Source organism: Brassica napus, chromosome C2, assembly GCF_020379485.1.
Source record: "Brassica napus cultivar Da-Ae chromosome C2, Da-Ae, whole genome shotgun sequence".
Lineage (NCBI taxonomy): Eukaryota > Viridiplantae > Streptophyta > Magnoliopsida > Brassicales > Brassicaceae > Brassica > Brassica napus.
The window spans coordinates 26943097-26953179 of NC_063445.1; the positions used below are offsets into that span (position 1 = coordinate 26943097).

At 36.2% G+C, this 10083-nt stretch overlaps 1 pseudogene; it reads right to left on the reverse strand.

Annotated features, from left to right (window-relative positions):
* Window positions 1–6457: 6457 nt before the first annotated feature.
* Window positions 6458–9528, reverse strand: LOC106410362 (annotated as a pseudogene).
* Between the last annotated feature and the right edge of the window lie 555 nt (window positions 9529–10083).

Sequence of the window (10083 nt, forward strand, 5' to 3'; positions counted from 1 at the left end):
TGGTGCAAGCAACCACATGTGTGGAAATAAAAGCATGTTCGTGGAGCTTGATGAATCGGTGAAAACTGATGTGACTTTAGGAGATGAATCGAAGATGGAAGTGAAAGGTAAAGGAAATATTCTCATCCGCTTGAAGAATGGAGATCATCAATTCATTTCCAACGTTTACTACATTCCAAGCATGAAGACCAACATCTTGAGCCTAGGACAACTCTTAGAGAAAGGTTATGACATTCGACTAAAAGATAATAGCCTTTCTTTAAGAGATAATGCAAATAATCTCATCACAAAGGTGCCAATGTCAAGCAATAGAATGTTTGTCCTAAACATTCAAAATGACATTGCACGATGTCTCAAGATGTGCTACAAGGAGGAATCTTGGCTTTGGCATCTTCGATTTGGGCATCTCAACTTTGGAAGCTTAGAGCTACTTTCCAAGAAAGAAATGGTGAAAGGATTACCTTGCATCAATCATCCAAATCAAGTGTGTGAAGGTTGCTTACTTGGAAAGCAATTCAAGAAGAGTTTTCCAAAGGAGTCGGAGACAAGAGCAAGAAAACCACTAGAACTCATACATACAGATGTATGTGGCCCAATCAAACCAAGTTCACTTGGTAAGAGTAACTACTTCCTTCTCTTTATTGATGACTTTTCAAGAAAAACATGGGTTTACTTTTTGAAACAAAAATCAGAAGTGTTTGAAAATTTCAAAAAGTTCAAAGCCCATGTTGAGAAGGAAAGTGGTCTTAAGATCAAGTCCATGAGATCAGATCGAGGAGGAGAATTCATGTCCAAGGAGTTTCTGAAGTATTGTGAAGATAATGGCATTCGAAGACAGTTGACGGTGCCAAGAACCCCTCAACAAAATAGGACAATACTTGAGATGGCAAGAAGCATGCTCAAGAGTAAGAAGCTACCAAAGGAGTTGTGGGCAGAAGCAGTTGCTTGTGCGGTTTATATATCAAACCGTTCTCCAACAAAGAGTGTTTTCGAAAAGACACCACAAGAAGCTTGGAGCGGAAGGAAGCCTGGAGTTTCACACCTAAGAGTCTTTGGAAGCATTGCTCACGCTCATGTTCCAGACGAGAAGCGGAGCAAACTAGATGATAAAAGTGAGAAGTACATCTTCATTGGGTATGACGCTAACTCCAAAGGCTACAAGCTCTACAATCCTGAAACAAAGAAGACAATCATTAGTCGGAATGTCATCTTTGATGAAGAAGGAGAATGGGATTGGAGATCAAATAATGAAGACTACAACTTCTTTCCATCCTTTGAAGAAGAGAATGTGGAGCAACCGAGAGAAGAGCCAGCTACACCACCAACTTCACCAACAACAAGTTCTCAAGGAGATGAAAGCTCAAGTGAAAGGACTCCACGTTTTAGAAGTCTACAAGACATCTACGAGGTAACCGAAAATCAAGACAATCTTACTCTATTTTGTCTATTTGCGGATTGCGAGCCTATGAACTTTGAAGAAGCCCAAGAAAAGAAGTCATGGAGAAGTGCAATGGATGAGGAAATCAAGTCGATTCAAAAGAATGATACATGGGAGTTAGCTTCACTTCCAAATGGACACAAGGCAATTGGTGTGAAGTGGGTGTACAAGGCAAAGAAGAACTCTAAAGGAGAAGTTGAAAGGTACAAGGCAAGATTGGTGGCAAAAGGCTATAGTCAAAGAGCCGGGATCGACTATGATGAGGTATTTGCTCCAGTTGCTCGCTTAGAAACGGTTAGACTAATCATTTCATTGGCAGCCCAAAAGAGTTGGAGGATACATCAAATGGATGTCAAATCAGCCTTCTTAAATGGAGATCTTGAGGAAGAAGTCTACATTGAGCAACCACAAGGCTACATAGTTAAAGGAGAAGAAGACAAAGTCTTAAGACTGAAGAAGGCGCTTTATGGATTAAAGCAAGCACCAAGAGCATGGAACACTCGGATTGATAAGTACTTCAAGGAGAAAAGCTTCATCAAGTGTCCATATGAGCATGCACTTTATATCAAAACTCAAAACAATGATATATTGATTGCATGCTTATATGTTGATGACTTGATATTCACTGGCAACAATCCGATTATGTTTGAAGATTTCAAGATGGAGATGACAAAGGAGTTCGAGATGACCGACATTGGATTAATGTCATACTACCTTGGCATTGAAGTAAAGCAAGAAGAAAATGGAATCTTCATTACTCAAGAAGGTTATGCTAAAGAGGTGCTTAAGAAGTTCAAGATGGGTGACTCAAACCCAGTTTGCACGCCAATGGAATGTGGAGTCAAGTTATCAAAAGAAGAAGAAGGAGAAAGTGTGGATCCAACACTCTTTAAGAGTCTAGTTGGAAGTTTACGCTATCTAACGTGCACAAGGCCCGACATCCTACACGCAGTTGGAGTTTTGAGTCGATACATGGAGCATCCAACAACAACTCATTTCAAAGCAGCGAAGAGGATCCTACGCTATATCAAAGGTACAATCAACTTTGGCTTGTACTACTCTATTTCTGACGATTACAAGCTTGTTGGATATAGCGATAGCGATTGGGGTGGAGATGTAGATGACCGGAAAAGCACAAGTGGCTTCGTGTTTTTCATTGGAGAAACCGCTTTCACATGGATGTCAAAGAAGCAACCAATTGTCACTCTTTCTACTTGTGAAGCGGAGTATGTGGCAGCTACTTCATGTGTTTGCCATGCTATTTGGCTACGAAACTTGCTAAAGGAGTTGAACCTACCACAAGAGGAGCCAACGAAGATCTTTGTGGATAACAAGTCGGCAATAGCATTGGCGAAAAATCCAGTCTTCCATGATCGAAGTAAGCACATCGACACTCGTTATCACTACATTCGAGAATGTGTTACTAAGATGGATGTGCAATTGGAGTATGTGAAGACAAATGATCAAGTAGCTGATATCTTCACTAAGCCACTCAAGCGAGAAGACTTTATCAAGATGAGGAGCTTACTCGGAGTAACAAATCAAGTTTAAGAGGGGGTGTTGAAAGGTAAACTTGATTTGGATCAAGTTAAGTATTGGGCTAATCATGTGTATCCAAAACTTAGTCCAAATTCTAGAAAAATCATCCACCTCCTTAGAATAAAAATCTAGATATTCTCATAGAATTATCTAGATAATTATGATAAAAAAATCTTAGATATTATGGTAGAATTCTCTAGATTTAGGATTAAAATATGTAAGATATTTTGTATTTTGGAGGCTATAAATACCTCCACTCCCCTTTCATTTTGTATCACCAAGAAATAATCCAAGTTTGTAACAAGTAATAAAATCCTCTTCTAAGTTATATAATCTTTCTTCTTCACAAAGTTTCTTTCTCTTCAAACACTTAAACACTTTCTCCATCTTTATAAAGTTTTTCATTCCAACAGTGTTGTAGAAGCATTGTCTTACAGGTTATCTGCATCAAATATAATATGGTTTCCCAAATTTTCAAAAATACAAACAGTGATTATTGCTAGCATCTTTCTCTCCGAAAGATTAATATGGTTTCTTATGTTCCCATGACAGAATGTTTCTTTATCCGTCAATGATATCGTACCAACTTATGGATTCCTTTGTGGTCAAGGCTGTAATGAAATTTTAGATCCTAATGGTAAACTGATTGTCATCTATAGACTGTCATAACTGGTTCTATGACCCCCATCTACATGATTCTATTTAAGTGTGGCCTTTTAAATTTACATGTGCTTGAATCTGACGATCTGGTCCATAACAGTGTTTTAGATTAATTCTCCCAAGTTATCTCTTTATAAAACTGAGCAGTGAATCTAACGGTGTTGTAGTCTTCTTACTTGCTCCATCTCTGCTTTGATTCTATTGAAAACCATTTTATGTAATTCTTTCTGTCTGCACCAGCAAGCAAGAAATGGATATGGCTAAACATAGTATGTATTCTTATCTCTTGAAATTTTACTTATACAAGCATATTAGATCTAACTATACGGTAGCTAAATGGTGTACAAAATGAAAGTTTTAAATCAATTGATAAGACATATCTATGTTGAAAACAATAATTTTCGTGTTTTAGCTTCTTCTTTAGGATCTTAGTGGGTCCCTTAGATCAACCTTAGTAACCTCATAAATTTGATTGTTGCGGTATCATCGAAACTGTTTTCAATGTTCTAGCTGAGGTCGTTAGTTTGGATTATTTCATCAGAGTTATCTTTTATTTCATCCATCCTCACAAATGTCAACCTCCCCCAATGCTAAATATATTTGTGTTGTAATATAGTGCATTTGGACTTTTTCAATGTGATTGAGGGTATTATTGTGGTCGTATAAGAAACCCCTAACCCAACTTTACATTTGAGCTACTCGCGGCGGAGAAGGAGCTCTTCACGGTGGACGAAATCTCTTCTTATGAGACACCTATGGTTGCAATGAACAAGGTAGTGATCACACTTTGCTTCACTTACAACTTTGTGTTGAGAAGTGATCCAATGAGTAAAACCTGCAAATGAAAGAATGGAAGTCATTGAGAAGAAGAAAAAACAAAAAGGCAAGAAGAAGAAGAGCGTGGTGATTAGAAAGAGAGAGAAGAATTTCAAATCAACACAAAGTCAAAGCTGAAGATGATGAACAAGATCGTAACAAGTCATTAGTAAGAGTTGTTGTATGTTAAGGAGTTGTTAGAATAGTTAAGTTGTGGGTGTAAGATTGGTCTAGAGACTTTATTCAAAAAAAAAAAAGATTGGTCTAGAGACTAGAGGTATGGATTAGGTGTAACTGAGCAAGGAATAGAATGAGTAAAAAGTCACCTATAAAGATTAGGGGGGAGGGGTTTATTGGGAGATAAAATTGTGTAGAGTTTGTGAATTTTAAAATTTAATTGAACTAAGAAAAAATATATACACTAACTTACAAAATTTGATAAAACTTTTTTAAATTGCTACTTCATGAATATTTTTTCAAATTATTTTGAATTTGTTTTTTATATCTTAAGAATTGAAACTATTTTTATTTGGGAAATACCCTAGGATAGCACTAAAAAAATTTATGTCACAAATATAGGCTCTAAAGATCAAAAGGACAAAAATGTTTCATTAAAGAGTAAATATACACTTATACCCCTAGGGTTAACTAATCCAAACCATAAGGTTTAGAGTTAAGTGGTGTGGATTTGAGGTGGAGATTTGAGATTGAGATTTAAAATTTTATAAAATAAAATATAAATATTAAAAATTTTAAAATAAAATTTTTAAAAATAGTTTCAAAAATTATTTTCGAATTACAAAAAGAAAATTTGAAAAAAAAATAAAAAAAAAGTTTCAAAATTTTTTTTTTTAAATAAAATTTTATAAAAAAGTTCGAATTTGAAAACATATAATCTAAAACTATAAATATAAATTATTTTTTTAATTATTTTAATTATTTTTTTATATATCTAGGGTATTATAGTTTTTTTACCTATTAAATGAAACATTTTGGTCATTTTCCTCCTTGTTGTCTACTTTTGTGATCAAAACTTGAAAATGATCTATTTAGGAGAATTGCCCTTTTTATTTTATATTCGAAAAAGAATTTCGAATTTTTTTATAACATATATTACTTGAAAACTATAAAAAAAATTAAAACATATAATTTTTTAAAAAAATTTGAATTCAAAAAAATAAAATCTGAAAACTATAAAAATTATTTTATTTATTATTTTATTTTATTTAATGATAAAACAATAATTATACATTCAAAAGGATAATTATTTTGTTTGTTAGACTTTTCAATCACAAAGATTTTATAAATCTTATGGATACACATCATATTTTAAAAGTTACATCTTTTGAGTAAAAATAGAGAGAATTCATCTTCCAATAACACTAGATTTAGTTAGAATCATACGATCAATAGTAACCAAAGTTTTTGAATAACAAGAAATTTTAATGAATTTTGAAAATTCTTAAACCAATAACAAAGAATTTTAGTAAGATTGTTAAAATCAATGAACCAATAACAATAAATCTCAAAATCTCCAAAACTCATTTGCCAATAACCCTCTTAAGTGTAATCGATTGTAAGATGTATGCAAAAATGAATGAAAAAGTTGTTTGTTAAAACCAAATCTTACACAGCAAAAGAAGAGAGTAGGAAAAGAAGAGAAACAAACCTGAGCTAAAATCACAAACACTTTGATATGTCCTCTCACTTCTTTTTGACAAATCTTGCTCTGTTTTCACATCTTCATCAAATGTCACCAATGAAACAAGCAAAAGTAATCATCGAATTCCAAAAGCATTTTGCACAACTCGATATGACGGTAACAAAAACTCTATTCATTTATTAGAGCATTAATACTCAGAAATGTTGGTGTAGTCACAAATATTGGTTGTGTCATGTTTTTTTTATGCATATATTCAACTTTCGCTTATTTTTAAAATAAGTTCAAAAACTGATAGACAAAGTAATATATAATTAAAATATTTTCATATGTTTGCTAAAACACACAAAAAAGTTTTTAGATCATTAAAATATATATATTGTAGTACAAAATCCAGCACGTAGCGCCAACATACCCTAGCAAGATAATAATCAACAAAAACAAAAAAGATAGAGAGATCTAGAGGACGACAATGTCTAGTTAATTTCTTCGATCTCAAAAGTTGTTCCAGATGGACCCGCCTCATCCTGCACTACTTGCCCTGAAGCTTGTAAGCCTCGAAGGTCTTCAGCCACTCTTCTCATATCTGGCCGCTCAACTCCACACATTCTGGTGCAACTCATCCCCAGAAGAGCTACTTTGTGGATCACTGCCTGATTGTCAGCAGTCACCACCCTCTGATCCATCACCTCACTCAGGCGATTTTCTTTGAATGCGGCGTCTATGTGACTGACCAGAACTCTTTCCCCGTCTGGGGGGTTAAAGCTTAACGCCTTTTCCCCAGACACCAGTTCCAACACGACCACGCCAAAACTATAAACATCGCTCTTTTCTGTTAAGGTACGTGTCCGGAGATACTCCGGATCAAGGTAGCCCCAGGTACCTTGGACCAATGTGGTGAGCTGGCCTGTTCTGGTATGAACAGGCCTAGAGGCTCCAAAATCACATAGCTTCACAGACAAGGTTTGAGTTAAAAGAATATTCTCAGGTTTAATGTCACGGTGAACTATAGAGACAGGAGCCGAGAAGTGGAGGTATGATAAAGTCTCGGCGATTTCTGCCGCAATCCTTAAACGTTCAGACCAAGCTAGAGATGAATCGAATAAGGCGTCATGAAGGGTACCACCGGGAACGTATTCGTAGACGAGGAGGGGACTTGGGGTTTCGAGGCAGCAACCTAAGAGTCGCACCACGTTAGGGTGGTTGATTTGGGAAAGCAGTATGATCTCGTTAACGAACTGCCCAGCTTGGTCAGGGTCCCAGTTTCGAGATCTTTTGATAGCGACTTCAACATTGTCTGGAAGAGTGGCTCTGAAGACGACTCCTTGGCCTCCTCCACCAAGGAAACTGGTCTCGTGAGTGGCTTGCTTGATCTCTTCCTCAGTGAATATCTTGATGCACTGGTTCGGTGACTCTAGGAGTCTCTGCGCCAGCAAGACTCCACCGTTTGACTCGAAGCGCCTCTCTCTAAGTTTGGCTAGTTGACGGAGCTTGAGTTTGAGGAGTACGCAGCACACTCCGACCAAGAAGGCTAAGCATCCGATGACGCTTACTGGTTTAATTATTTGTATCCTTGAGGGGTTTAGTTAAATATGAGAGAGAAAAAGAGGGAGATATATGAAAAGAAAACGAAATAATTAAAAAAAAAAGACTTACCAAGAATTATTGTTGTCCATTCCTTTTTCTTCTTGCACCTGAAGGTTCCATCAACGTCCTTGCAGGAATGGTCCTTCCCACAAGAATGAGCATTCACTGTGCATTCATCCACGTCTAGTGAAAAAAAAAACTGTGACAATTAGAGTGTAGATGAAAATATTTTAGGATAGAGTATAGGTAAAAAGAAACAAAAAAAGTATTACCTTTGCAGCCATGTTGAGCGTAGGGATTCCCTTCAAACCCGTCTAGACATTTGCAAGAATACCCATAATCAGTACAATTACTAGTTCCGATGCATCTGCTATTCTCTCCACAAAAGCTCGTGTCTTCTGCCTGTTGGCATGTTCCTTGACTCAGGAGCCAATCAAGTATCACAGGAAACCTTGTAAAGTTGCGGAGGTTTTTAAGATCCTCCGGTTCAGAAAAGACGAAATATCCTTCTTTGACCACAAAAACATATTTGCAAGGATACGAGTACGACGACGACCAACCAATATAGTTCCCTGGATTTATCAATATCTGGCTGTTTACATTAGAGAGTGAAGTACGGCAGCAACCATTGTAACCAGAACATGATTTATCTACTGGTGGTAGAGAATCGCACTGTGTCTCACATGTAAATGTGGTGGTTCCTCCATTCCTCATCGTGAAAATGCAAAACGTATCAATATTACAACCAAGTAGAAATAGTTGATTCTTGTTCGAGAACATAAAACCAGGTATTTCTATAGGTAGGATTATATTTCCACCATCTCCTTCCATGTTGCATAGGGAAATAACGTCCACAAGTACCTCTACTTCTCCGTCGTCCAAGGCGATGCGGAGCACTTCTAAGTTTGAGTTGTTCAAAAACAACTTTTGCTCCTCCTCATCACACCTTAGGAGAAACTTTTCTTCGTGGACACAGTCCGAAGAGGTCGCGAACGGGTACTCGATTTTGACGGTTCCACAAGTCGACTGGCAATCGGTGCGTGACTGCCGTGTTGAAACTGCAAGTGCAGTAAACGCAACAAGGAAGAACACCAACACAATCTTCTTTGGAGAGAGTAACATTTTTCAACTGACAGCTTGTCTCTGTTAAATGATGAACTGTTATGCTCTATTCTTGAGATATAAAGGAATCGATTTGGACTTCTTGTTAAAAGATGAACTGGTATTTTCTGTTCTGTTATTTGTTACCTTTATTTTGGTTTAGCTCTATAATTTAGTATATTTTCGGTGAACTTCGTACCAATTAATTTAATCAATTTATGTGATAAAAACATTTGTCTTCACTCTCTTAGTAATGACACTATAATTTTTATCTAAATGTATGTTTAGATAAAATTTACTCATGGTTTGAAATTTGTTACACAAGCAATAAAGAGAGCACTCATTTTTTCTTGGCTTTAAAAGCTTTTGTTCTCTACCGAACCTAACTTCTTCAATGCAATTAAAATTATACGAAAACTGAAAACTTTGTCTCTGAATAAACGTTAGTGTCCCATCCCATTGTGTTTAGGAGCAAGAATGACCTTTAATATCACGTTCTATTCTCATCAATTTTCCACAACAAAAAACCTAAGTTTCTTGTTAAGACACGTCAATGATTTGAGATTTTAATAACACTTTATTGCATCAACATAATAATAGTTCAAAAAAAAAAGTTCATCCACCTAATCAAATAGGGCAAGGAACAAAAGACACGTGTCATACTAGAAATCTCCATTTGGCTTTAAAAACATTTATCAGATGGGTTGCTCTTAGACCATGATTATCCTTAAGAAACCAAAATGAGTTTCTTAGATTTTTTTTTATCTAACAAAAAAAAAATTTTTAAAGCAAACTAATCGCGGGCCGCCACGAGTCAGTAGAGCCCGCGAACAGTGTAAGAAATTCACTAAAATCGGTTCTTAATTAGTCGTTTTTGTAACCAATCCTTAAAGATTTTGTGGGAATCCACGCACTAAGAACCTCACTAAGAACCCCGGATAAACATGCTCTTATAGATTTTTGTCTGAGTCCAGTAAGCTGACTTCATCTTCTCTCTACACTTTGACAGGAGTTGCCATTCGTGGTCTTCTGATCGATTCGCTTGCAACTCTTGTCATTTTCTTTGGCGCCTTTACTACGTAATTTCATTGCATACAACCATGTCGTTAAAGTTATAATTAACTCCATCTCCTACTACTCCTTCCACGATTTTCACAATCAATACATCCATTACCTTCAAGTCGGTGAATCTGCAAGTATATATATATATATATATATAGTTTGCATCCCTCAGTTCTTTGTTGATTTGAAAGCAGGTCGCTCTAGCATCATCGTCGAGCTT